Source organism: Moschus berezovskii, chromosome 25 (assembly GCF_049115385.1).
Source record: "Moschus berezovskii isolate FMDL1 chromosome 25, NW_MosBer_1.0, whole genome shotgun sequence".
Lineage (NCBI taxonomy): Eukaryota > Metazoa > Chordata > Mammalia > Artiodactyla > Moschidae > Moschus > Moschus berezovskii.
This window is the reverse complement of record NC_142484.1, coordinates 51,015,626-51,028,967: the sequence shown is the minus strand read 5'-3', so window position 1 is coordinate 51,028,967 and position 13,342 is coordinate 51,015,626. Positions and strand designations below refer to the sequence as shown.

The window sequence follows — 13,342 nt, the reverse complement described above, 5'->3', positions numbered from 1 at the left end:
CCTGGAGAAGGAAATGGCAACCCACTCCAGTATTCTTGCCTGGAGAATTCCATGGACAGAGGAGCCTGGTGGGCTACAGTTCACAGGATTGCAAAAAGTCAGACATGACTGAGTGAAAAGCAGTTAAACTGGGCTCCCCAGGTGGTGCTGGTGGTAAAGAACCCGCCTGCCAACGCAGGAGACTTAAGAGACTCAGGTTGGATTCCTGGGTTAGGAAGATCCTTTGGAGAAGGAAATGGCAACCCACTCCAGTATTCTTGCCTGGACAATCCCATGGATAGAGGAGCCTGGCTACAGTCCACAGGGTCGCAGAGTCAGACATGATGGAAGCGACTTAGCACACACACTAACGAGCAAGTACTTCTTGTACTTTTGCTATAATATTGGACCTGAAAGACTAACATAGGGAAAAATATTACTTGTGTCTCGGGAATCTCTCCTAGTGATCCAGCATGTTTCTTTTATAGGTTTGAGGAGAGCCACGGAACCTATCCCACCATTGTCATCATGACTTTGGCTGCCAGGAAATTCAGAGCTATGGTCTGTGTTCAACGTATCCCTGGTCTAGATTTTTCAATGTTCTGTCCATCCCTATTTTACTAGTTAAGTCTTAGCCTTTTGTTTTTTATCTTTTTAAAAGTTCAAGTATAATTAACTTAATATATTAGTTTCAGGTGTGCCACATAGTGAATCAATATTTCTATACATTACAGAATTATCATCAGTGTTGAGTCTAGCTACTATCTGTCGTGGTACAAAGTTATTACAGTATTATTGACCACATTCCCTATGCCGTACATTACATCCTCACAGCTTATTTATAACTTGAAGTCTGTCTCTCTGGATCCCCTTCCCCTAATTCACCTATCCCTGTTTTCATCTTAATGGTGCTTTGATTTTATCACTTTTGAGTTTTTAGAGTGAGCCTGGAATCTCTTTTGGAAGAGACAAAGTATCAATCGTAAACAGAAGGATGGGCACCTCCTTGTCCATGAGAATGTTCATTTCCTGAGGTCTCCATGCAATTCTTCAATGTCTTTGAGGAGTACCCTCTACCTTGCAGATCATCATAAGTACTTTTTAGAGCATGTGCTTTATCTGGGAAAATACAAACAACCAAGAGGTGCGATTTAAACAAAGCACTGCAGCGTAGGCATTGAACCAAAGTACAAGGCACACACTGAACCTAGAGCCGATGAAATTAAATCTTGCATGAGGCTGAAAATGTTGAGCAAACAGATTCAAATCCCCTAAGTGGATATTCGTGGCGACTGCATGGGAGTATCCGCAATAGTTTAGTACAGCTGTGTCCTGCTTTGGGCAAAGCCAATATATGAAAAGCAAACTTACCCAACAGACAGATTGGGGCGGAGGTGATTATTCACATCACAAAGGGATTGATGGAAGGGTTCCTTCAAATAGAAACCGTCCCTGGTTTATTAGAATTCCATTTATAGAGATTCAATTTACACAACTCTCAGAAACACGCTTGTTTCATGAAATACAATATACCTTAGGAGCTAGAGCCGCATAAAACCCATCCCTAGGGTTCTGCACATTTTAGACGTTTGCAGTGAAGTGTCAAATGACATGTTCCATTTTAGGATCAAGCCATTCATGTCCCATATTTTTGCTCTCTCTCAAATTTAACGCTATTTAAAAGAATTGCTAATAGAAAGTATTTGCTTCCTAAGGATGTTCAGCAGCTGTCCTGTTACAGCTGGAAGGAGACAGAGGGAAGGTCAGTGACACCCAGGTAGGGCCCCTGGCAGCTGCGACCTGTACATGAGCAGAGTGCCTTCCCAGTAATCATACAACCCTGCCTCTCAGGGCTGTTTAGGATGGAGGGGACACATGTCTACTTATGTCGATGTATGGCAGAAACCATCGCAATATTGTAAAGTAACTATCCTCCCATTAAAATGAATAAATAAATTTACAAAATAAAATTAAATAAAAAAAAGTGAGCTAAGGATGCTAGGCAGCTTGCTTCAGTAGCCAGGAGGTTAAGAATACAGGACTTAGCTTTTTGAATTTATCGTCTTCCATCATGAAGATCTGATTTGAATTCACTGGTTTCTAAAACTGTGTATCCTGAGTGTCTCTCTCTCTTCGGGAGGGGCCATCGCATCTCCTCTTCTACATGCTTTACCCCCTCCAGGATTAAAGCCTGAGCCATCTAATCAACGAGGGTGTGATCTAACCAAGAGCCAAAGCACAGGCGCTAACACGGCCCACCACCGTCCCCGTTGAGCCGAGTGATAGAGCAGCAGGAAGGAGAAAACCACCTGCCATCTCCCCATGGATGAGCGGGTACTGTTGGACAGATGCCACCCACTTCTGAGTGCACGTCCAGAGGAAAACAGTGTTCCATTAAACATGGCTCCCTCCTAGGCCCTCTTCCCCTCCCATCCGGAAGGCTGAGTCTTGTCTACAGAAGCCCACGTGATTTTGGATGCAATGAGTTGTAGTAACAACACTGAAAGCTGGGGACAGCGTGGGGATGGAAAGCGTGGTGTCAGCGAGACTGGAGGAGGGGCCAGGCTTGGCACACTGTAGCTGCACAACCTTGTAAGTAATCCAACCTCTCTCAACCTCTCATGTCCGACTCTTTGTGACCCCATGGACTGTAGCCCGCCAGGCTCCTCTGTCCAGGGATTTCCCAGGCAAGAAGACTGGAGTGGGTTGCCAGGCCCTCCTGCAGGGGATCTTCCCGACCCTGGGATTGAACTTGGGTCTCTTGTGTCTCCATATGGATCACAGGTGGCACTAGTGGTGAAGTACCTGCCTGCCAATGCAGGAGACGCAAGAGACTCGGGTTCAATCCCTGGGTCAGGACGATCCCCTAGAAGTGGCAACCCACTCCAGTGTTCTTGCCTGGAGAATCCCACGGACAGAGGAGCCTGGCGGGCTATACAGTCTATGGGGTTGCAAAGAATTGTACATGACTGAGTGTGTGTGTGTGTGTGTGTGTATATATAAGTCACATATATTATATTAACTTCATAACACAAACCAAATGAGGCATGTAAGCTGTTAGTACTATTGCTGCTGTTATTTTTATGAAGGCATCAGAGGCTCTGATGTGAATACAAATGCCAGACTTGCTCTAAAGGAAATCTAGTGCCTTTGGAGAGTTTCTGAGGCTGGGAATGATTTAAAAATTAGGCTACTTGGGCCAGAAGAGGGCATATGAAATCTTCTATACCCCAGATCTCCAATGTCCTTCTGGGGCAAGAATAGAAGTGACCTTCAAGGGTCACTGGGGATAGACCCATGTGGTATAAGAGGATACAGTCAGCCTTTTGAAAGGACCACCCCTGCCGTGGAATTGATTAGGAAACACTCTGATGAACTGTTGAGTGACTGCAGCTCATAGGAGGCCGGCCCTTGAACCCACTCTAGAGAGAGGTACCCCAGTCTCCAAAGAGGCAATTCTGAAGCTGAATGTACAAAAAGAAATGGGGTATTGGCACACTTCCCAGTTTGGCTGCTGCTCCCCTGGCCCTAAACTCAGGTTCAGGTTTCTGAACTTAAAAGACAAAATGATTTCAGACTCCAATCCAAGAGCCAAAATACTAACATGAGAACTGACTGCAGGAAAAGATAACCCATTTTAATTACCTTCAGTATGATGCAGGGGTTTGCTCTGGTATACATTATAATCCCGTTGCTTTGTAGGGTCCGCAGACGCAGGGCCAGTTTAAAGTCTTCTTCTTTGCTGTTTTCAGAAAGCCGGTATTTGATGTAACTGTTTCCGGCAAAGCTGAGAGAAGTGTGCCCTGAAAAGACCATGATGAGGAGACATAGATACTTTGAACATCCAGAAACCAGAAGGGACCCATGGGATCACCGAACAACTACCAATCAAGTTGATTAAAGACTGTGGGAAGTTGGTTAAGGCACTGAGGACAAACAATGTTGGACTAAAAACTGGTTCTCCATTTTGGGTCACATTCCAATTTCAAAGTAAAAAAAAAAATTATTTAACTAGTCAGATGCCCCAAATCTGAGTTCTCTCATGTCAAGGGCAACTTGGTATGTTCTCTAACCTGAATTTTCCTGGAGTCACTAAAATTCCAATTCCTGCTTTCTAAAATTAGCATTTGTAAAAAAATATTCCTTCATGCCCACCCACACCACTTAGACACTAGAAAACTTTCACTTCCATGAAACAAGGGAAAGATAAACCATTTTCAAAGAATATCCACATTTCCGCTGAACAACAAACTTAGGGCATTTGCACAAATGTTGAAAACGGCAATGATACAAAGGAAGTTCAAGTTTTGTGCAGTCACAGCTCTACTTTTGACCATGAATTTCAGGCTCTCCTGCCTAGAATGTTTAGTAGCTACCCATATCGCCCAATTCTGAGTTCATTCTCTCTTTTTCTTTCTTTACTGCCTTCTACTTTATGTTTTAAGAAGCAGAGTGATGGCTGAAAAGCTGTCTCACTGGAGTGAAAGTGTGGAAATACACCAAAATGGATGATAATCATGGACAATGAAGAATTTTCCATATAGAAAGGAGGAGGGAGATGGGCAAAAAGGGACATCTGAAATTAGAAGTACCCTACTGTCACCCTGCAGACCCACCTGCAGTGCATACAGCAGGCGTTTTGTGGGTGGGGCAGCATAAGTATCTTAGAGCCTTCAGTTCAGTTCAGTTCAGTTGCTCAGTCGTGTCCGACTCTTTGCAACCCCATGAATCACAGCACGCCAGGCCTCTCTGTCCATCACCAATTCCTGGAGTTCACTCAAACCCATGTCCATTGAGTTGGTGATGCCATCGAGCCATCTCATTCTCTGTCGTTCCCTTCTCCTCCTGCCCCCAATCCCTCCTAAAGATTTCAAAAGCAAGTATGTGGATTCAGGGACAGCTCTGTTCTTGAAGTCAACTCTGAAAGAGCTTTGGCTTCCATTTTTAAGAATGGTGCTTGTCTTTGCAAAGCCTGAATTTTTAGAACCCAGTGCTTCGCAAGTGCCTTGCACATACTAGATATAATAATTTTTTATTCCCATTGTAATTGCTATTACAATCATCACTCAATAAATATTTCTTGGATTCTAAAACCAGTATCAGTATGCTTATATCTGCACTACATCCTCTACTAAAAAGGGTTCTACTGGTAACAAAAGTGAACATTACTCTTTTTAGAGGAAAGAAATGGTAGAACATATATGAGTCAAGAGAAGTACTGAAATTGAGTGATGATTGGAAATGGAGGATCATCTGGATTGGAATGACAGAAATATTGATTTTTTCTTTTCTTTAAGACACAGAGGTGATCACCTCGCCTTTCAGGAACATGAAGTTAGTTGTACATTTGCAGTGGGGAGTGTTACCTGGTCTAGGGTGGGCTTACCCTACAAAGGTCAACTGAACTGGCTCAGCTTTACTTGCTGTTGAGAGGTATGGGTCAGAACATGAAAGGCCATGCCACAGATACTCCAACTCCTCTGCCTAACCAACAGCCTTTTATTTATTTTCTATAATTTCACAGTCTTAGCATCCACATGACACAACTGAAACACAGGCTATGGTCTCCCATTATATAAGGAACCCACAGGCATTGCATGTTTCCTGAGCATAGGCTGCAGCTGCAACAAATTCCAAGTATTTGAGGGGGATGCTAGCTGGGGTTCATTCTGAAGGAAAATGTTACATGCAGACAGAATGTCTTCTGGAAGGGCTAGAGCAGTGTAATTTACTCAAGGGCAAGGGCCTCCAGAATATGAATTTAGACCCTCATCATCCCACCGCACTCTGCACCTGAGCACTCTCCGAGCTTTCCCGGTGGACACTGGCAGAGGAACGGTCTCCTGCTGGCTTCGTAACCAACACACTGCATATCCCCTGGACACGGCTTCTCCACGCAAGGATCGTTGGCCCCTGGGCACAGTCCTCCTGTGACAGAGGGGAACACACATGGTCAGTAGAAAGGAAATCACTCTACACTCTGTAAAGTCCAGGAAGCACAGGATGGTTTGAGAGCTGGGCTTGATGGGCTCTGAGCTGAGAGACAAAGTGCTGCCCAGAAGCAGGAAGGCCTGAGTGGGCTCCACCTGGTGCAGGTGCCCAGTGGGGCTCTCTGCGTCTCCCACAGCTCACAGCCAGACTGTGGTAGGATGAGGGCAAAGAGTCAGTGGAGCTCCTCTTTTTAGGCTAAATCAAATATCAGATATACTAAGGTTGTGAAGTTACTGCTTGTAACTTCAGCTGAGAAAGATCATGTGACACAGGCTCTGGCAGTCTTTACTGGCTGGGACTCCTGCATGTTGTTGCGTTTAGTTGCTAATTGGGTCTGATGCTTTTGCCACCCCATGGACTGTAGCCCACCAGGCTCCTCTGTCCGTGGGATTTTTCAGGCAAGAATACTGGAGTGGGTTGCCATTTCCTACTCCAGGGGATCTTCCAGACCCTTGGATTGAACCCACAACTCCTGTGTTGGCAGATGAATTCTCTACCACTGAGCCACTAGGGAGGTCCTGGGGCTTGTGCATATTGGGGGCCACTTGAATGCACCACTTGTGTTTAGATTTCTTCTACAACTCCAAGAGATATTAGCTGTTGCTTTCAGAGGGAGGAAAAAAAGACTTTTATAAAGAAAAGTGACTCATTCTAAATCATGCAAGCACAACTCCCATTGTTTCTGAATCCCTTCTGCTCCCTGCTATTGTATTGACTGGCTGTAAATGTGCCCCATTGGCTATCAAACATGGTAGAATTATCCTTGGCAAAGGAAGACTTCTTTTTCACCTGTTAGATGTTCACAGCACACTGAGATGAAAGGTTAATTCCTCAGAAACGAAATTCTGGAAAGCAGATTAGCTGATTAAAGTAGAATGCAGGACCCAAGGGAGATTTTCAGAACTGTGAGGACGGCAAACACGGGTTCCCTGAAGGAAATGCACTTCCCAAAGGTCTTGGGTATTTCAAATGCAATTAGGTGAGAGTGTAAGTGGTAAAATACTGTAGAAAAGAAGACACAAATTGAAAGCAACCTACAGCTGGGTTAGGCAGTGGCCGAAAGAAGCCCCTCTTCTCTGTGGACCGAGAACACGCTGGACCTTAGCAGAACCTTTCCTCAGCAAGATCTGGTCCATTATCATCTTCCTTTCTAGTCCAACTCTTTCTTCCTCATTAAGCATATTGTTCCATTATACAGTCATTTCTTTGTCCAGGAGAAAGTGTACACTTAATGCCCATAACAGATTAACATTTTAGGAACTTTAATCCTGGAGGGGAGTGATGTAAGAAGCACCAGCAGACTCAGAATTCATAAATCCTGTTTTCCACCAGTTGAGAGCTCAGCCATAAAAGATACTCCTGGCAAGGATCCAGCTTACAAAGTCTTAGAAGATGAAGGGATTTTTAACTGAAAATTTGAAGTGATCTTCACAAATGGTTCTGAAAGACCTAAGTGCCCTGAAATATATCTTCCTCTGTTCGTTCCAAAAAAATCTTTATTCCTGCTGCGTTTTTATAAATATTTATGGAATTTAAGACAGGTGTTCAACCACCTTATGATCTGTTTCAAGGCACTTTTGATAAGCAGTTTTGGAATTTTTGATGCATTCACCCAACAAGAAAAAAATTTTCAGGCCAATGAGGTGATAGGCCTGGGCATATAAAGATGAAAACAAAAATTATCCCATCTCTTCCTCCCCCTAGGAAACAACACACAAACACATGGTTAGAATACAGTAAGGTAACTGCTTTGCTAGGGATTTGTGAGCACAAGGGAAGCCCTAGAGAAGGAATAACTATGCTTCCTGGGAGAATGTCAAAAGTCTTTATAAAGGAAGAAAGCATTTTAAACTCAGGTTTGAAGGATGAGATCTTTTGAGTAGTAAGGGTCTGTGCTTCTTGGGAATGAATCAACCATGCATGCATGTGTGCTAAGTCACTTCAGACGTGTCCAGCTCTTTGTGACCCTACGGGCTGTAACCCACCAGGTTCCTCTGTCCATGGAGTTCTCCAGGCAAGAATACTGGAGTGGGCTGCCATGCCCCCCTCCAGGGGATCTTCCCGACCCAGGGACTGAACTCATGTCTCTTATGTCTCCTGCACTGGCAAGCAGGATTTTTACCACTAGTGCCACCCAGGAAGCCCTTAATCAACCATAGTTAGTGGTTTAATTGCAAGCATGTTTACTCATGGCATGTTCACAACTCCCCCTGCCCACTCTGTGCTGTCCTCATGTGTGGCTTCACTTCTGTTTCTGAGGCCTGCACACCTCTAGGTAGCTCCCTCTTGTTGGCTAGTTAGCACACGCTCAAAAGTGCCAACAGAACCCAGTTGCCGATGTCAGCAACATGGAGGCGGTAACGAGCATAAATGAATCACAAAATGCACTCCAAGTAGATCTAACTCTGAAGTTACTGGACATTAACTTCCAATTATACATAGAAACAATGATTTATGTATTTAAGAAATCTGTTCCTTTCTATTCCATGGAAGTGTCTTTTCCTATGTCCTATTTTAGCCAGCCAAAAGATGTCCTTTCTATAAAAGTCTGTGTTTCAGAAACATTGCGACATATACTACATTCATAGTCTTTTCTACACTAATGCAATAGCTTCACTGCTTAGAAAACTTGCATTATCAAAAATGCAGTTTAAAAACCTCTGTTTCAAAGGGGAAAAGAGGACTAGATAATTTCCAGACCCATGATAGCAAAGCTATTTACTTCTTCAGGAGCTATGGTAACATTAAAAAAAAAAAGCTGTTAGGGCATATAATAAAGGCTGCTGCTGCTAAGTCACTTCAGTCGTTTCCGACTCTGTGTGACCCCACGGACTGCAGCCTACCAGGCTCCTCCATTCCCTGGGATTCTCCAGGCAAGAACACTGGAGTGGGTTGCCATTTCCTTCTCCAATGCAGGAAAGTGAAAAGTGAAAGTGAAGTTGCTCAGTCCTGTCCGACTCTTAGCGACCCCATGGACTGCAGCCTAGCAGGCTCCTTCGTCCATGGGAGTTTCCAGGATGGAGTGAGGTGCCATTGCCTTCTCCGATAATAAAGGCTAGACACTATATTTCAGAATAAACACAGCATTTGAATCCTTTTCCCTTCAATTCACATGTTTTGATCTTTTCTTTTGCCAGAAGTCCTGCCCTGCTAATTAGCACTGGGCTTCTCATTTTATCAACCATATCACTTATATTGGGTTACAGCAGAGTCACTTAGACCAGCAACTGGAGTTCAAATTCACAGTTCTTTTCTTCTTCTTTCCTTATATTATAACCATGTGTGTGCTCAGTTGCTCAGTAGGGTCGGATTCTTTGTGACCTCATGGACTATAGCCCACCAGTCTCCTCTGCGCATGGGATTGCCCAGGCAAGAATACTGGAGTGGGTTGCCATTTCCTTCTCCAGGGGATCTTCCCAACCCAGGGATCAAACCCGTGTCTCCTGCTTCTTCTACACTGGTAGGCAGATTCTTTACCACTGCACCACCTGGGAAGCCCATGTCATAACACTAGAACCTAGATAATTAAATCCATCAAATTAATGCATTATGTTAGATCCAGTCCCCCTTATAAATACTCCAGCTGGTGGACAGATAGAAACTATATTAATACCTTATAATAAGTGCATTCTAAGATTAATATAAATGTTAATATATATAAATAGACATATTTCTATTCATTCCAGCAGCCATTGACTTTGATAGGTTAGTGCTCCTTCTCTTTCTTTTTAATAGGTTTCTTAAGGCAGAAGGGAGAGTTCTGGCAAGGGGTCAGTTTCTTGATGCTTTAAAAATCCCAGGGGGCCACCTCCCTGCCTCCCAGCCTGGGACAGGAAGAGCCATAAACGTTTGCTCCCCAGCTGCTGCTGTCAGTTCGCTCTGCTCACAGTCTGCTCTCTTGTGGCTCAAGGAGGTACGAAGGCAGATTAGAGTCTGGAGGTTAGTGTGAATGTAATGTCCTCCTGAGCTGGGGACAGATGTGAGCAAGTGTATAAAACGTAGTCTCTTTCAAGCAGAGAAAGAGTTCTGATTACTGAGAAACAACTTTCCCCAAACCAAATACTCCCCATATACAATATTGTATTTCTTTCCTCTCTATCAGCTATGATAAGTAGTTAGATCCTTTCTGAAATATTTATGTGAGAAGGACTTGACCTTCGTACACCAGCCCTGAACAATGCCACATGTCCTTTGACCTCCGATGGATGTCAGATCTTCCCAACCCATGGATTGAACCCGTGTCTCTAGATCTGGGTCCTGGGGACAACAACCTTCTTCCCAGCCAAAGCCCTAAAATCTCTAGCAACATAAAATGCAGCATGATTTCAGTGGATGAGGAGGGGTTAACTTGTTTTGCAAAGCTTATGCTTGTTCAGTTCACTTCAGTCACTCAGTCGTGTCCAACTCTTTGCGACCCCATGGACCGCAGCACGCCAGGCGTCCCTGCCCATCACCAACTCCTGGAGTCCACCCAGACCTATGTTCATCGAGTCGGTGATGCCATCCCGCCCTCTCGTCGTCTGCCGTCCCCTCCTCCTCTTTGAACAGAGGTCCACCAGGGGTGTGGGCTCTAGCTTTACATGCTCTGTGTCTTCAGGCATCCATCAGTTTGGGGCCAGGGTGAGCGTGAAGGGAGAAGTGCCCCCTTTATCAAAGCAACTGACGCCATTTGTGGCGAGTCGGGGCAGGACAGAAGGATCAGGTGCTTTTAGCAACTGTCAGAGCAGGAAGCAGGCGGAGAAGTCTCTGTCCCCCACTCCTAGGTCCCCTCTAGAAGGCAGGGCAGTGTAATAGGAAATGGTGTGACGCTGACAAGCGGCGACCCTGAATTTTCTTCCTGACTATTCAATGCATTTCCTGTGTGGGACCTATCAAAGTTAATGGCTGCTGGAATGAATAGAAGTATACATTACTATATGTCTAATACTTACATTAATATTAATTTTAATATTATTAAAATATATTATGCATTAATATATTTCTTTGTGTCCTTCAGTTAGAGTTTTTAAGGGGTCACTTCACTTCTCTGAGTCTTGCTTCCCTTTCATGAAAAATGAGGATAATTACTCTTGGAAACTTGTGAGCATTAGATGGTTTAATGTATGTGGAAGCAACTTGTAAAGAAAAAAAAATTGAGGGTAAAAACAAATTACTGCAGGGTCCCTAAACTGGAGACCCTCGCCTGACTGGGAAATGGAAGATCTGAGCTGCAGTATAACCCCTTCTTTGCTGTCCTTTTTGGGTCAGATTCACGATTGGTAAACCGACGGATGATATGAAATACCACGTGCCTGGGAGAACTTTGTGTTAATCAGCATCACAAGCAACGTGCAGCGGGGCCAGCCCCTTCATAACTGTCCCGGGCAGAGGGATTCTTTTCACAAAGACTCCACCAGGAGGGGCGTGCACACGATGTGGCTACTCAGCACAAGGCTCCCCACCTCCCGAAGCTTCGCTCAGGTGGACATTTCGGTCACTCGCCACAGAGCTGAAAGCATAATTCACTCGAGCAGAAGCTCAGGGCTCTGGAACCTGCAGGGAGGAGAAAGGCAATCCTCTCATGGTTTTAGAAGGGTCTCACTGCCCCATGTATGTCTCTCCTCGCCTTAGTGAAAGTCGCTCAGTCACGTCCGACTCTTTGCGACCCCATGGACTGTCCATGGAATTATCTAGGCTAGAATTCTCTAGGAAAGGAGTGGGTAGCCTTTCCCTTCTCCAGGGGATCTTCCCGACCCAGGAATTGAACTGGGGTCTCCTGCATTGCAGGTGGATTCTTTACCAATTGAGCTATGTGCCTTATTTCCCCAGGATTCCCACAGCCCCCTGGGTTAAGTCTGTCCCTTTAGCTAATGCATCAGTATCCAGGTCTGATTATTACTGCTGACACTTTGAGCTTACTCAACCTCTTGACTTATATCTCTGCCTTATTATACTGAGAATCTAATAACTAAAGATAAACATCCTACACCCTGAATTCACATGCTTTGCCAAGGTGCCATGTCTCAGCCAATGCCACATACGTCAGTAAGCTCCCTTCATAATTCCTGGTTTGCATGAAATTTTAAAACATATTTTCTTAAGGTCCCTTGGCTTTGAAATGGTTTCCTGTGATTTTTCCCATAGCACAGAATCACCTTGATTTGTGTTTGCTTTGTTCAGCCCTATTTTCTGGGATGATCTTGCTAAAGGCTTAGTGTCATTTAAGACATCCTCTCTGGGGCAGCTGTGTGTGGATGGAAAATATAAGGGATTATCTACACGGTAAGAAGTTGGTATCTCCTCCACAGTGGACATGCCCAGACCACTCCTGGCCCTTCAGGACTCCATGCATGCTAAAGATAAGGGATCTGCAGACAGACATCTAACATGAATGAGGAATAGAAACTTCCCAGTTTGTAGGGAAATCTGGTTAAGGTTCAGACACTGAATTATACAGAATTCCTTTGGGTGGGACTATGGGCTCTGTCCTCAGAGAATTGGAATGAACAGTCCAGGCCTAAGTGTAAACCAGATCTCAGATTTCCCTATGCTTTTTAAATACTCGTTGAGTTTCAAGTATCATCCTGCCTCGTGGAAGCCTTCATCGTTTTACTTCACTGTGTGTGTGAGAAGCGCGTCATTGTGGCTGCCTATCGCAGGCCCGTTGACCTGTCCCAGCACGTTCCCTTCGGGACTGTCTCTCCACCAGCCAGTCCAGCTGAGCTCCCTGTCACCCGCCCAGTGCACGATGCTGCTTCACGGGCCATGAGGATGGGGCCAGGTCAGCCTCACTCACCGCTCTAACTCCAGCAGCCCACCCGGGGCTTGGAAAAGCATTTGCTTCACTGATGAGTGAATGAGAAAATAAAAGTGGTAAAGAAACATTCCTTTACTACTTTCTCTGCTCAGAAATGCCTTCCCAGGACAATTCACTGCTTCCAGTATCTTTCACGGACTCCTCCAAGGAAGACAGAGAACTCCTTCCTTTACGCTTGCTCTCTATTCCAACTACACCGCCTATGACTCTTTCTAGCTCCTGTTCTTGATGGCCAAGGAGCAGAGGACCTTCTGCTATTTGTCTCGAAAAAGAGGATTCAAGGGGTCCTAGTAACTATCCTTAGATATCTGGAGGGCGGTTTGTACAGGAGGGTCAGACAGGTCAGGCTCCGTGTGGCTTTAAAAGGGCAGCAGGTGACCTCACAGGAGGGAGACTTGGTGCCCACAAAGTCAGTTGTCTCAGGTCCATCTTGAGAGGTATTGAGTGCTAGGACTGGGCTCAAACCTTGGCTGCGTTATTGTGGCAGGAGGATAGTAAATAGGATGTGGGAAGTTGCAGTCAGTTAATTTAAAGTTTTCTCAAACCTGTGCGGAGGTAGGAGAGTACAGTGTTTGG

The 13,342-nt window shown here is 44.9% G+C and overlaps 1 pseudogene; it reads right to left on the bottom strand.

The window, feature by feature from the left end:
• Positions 1-13,342, bottom strand: part of LOC148773947 (protocadherin Fat 3-like) — a 181,347-nt pseudogene that overhangs the window by 35,111 nt on the left and 132,894 nt on the right.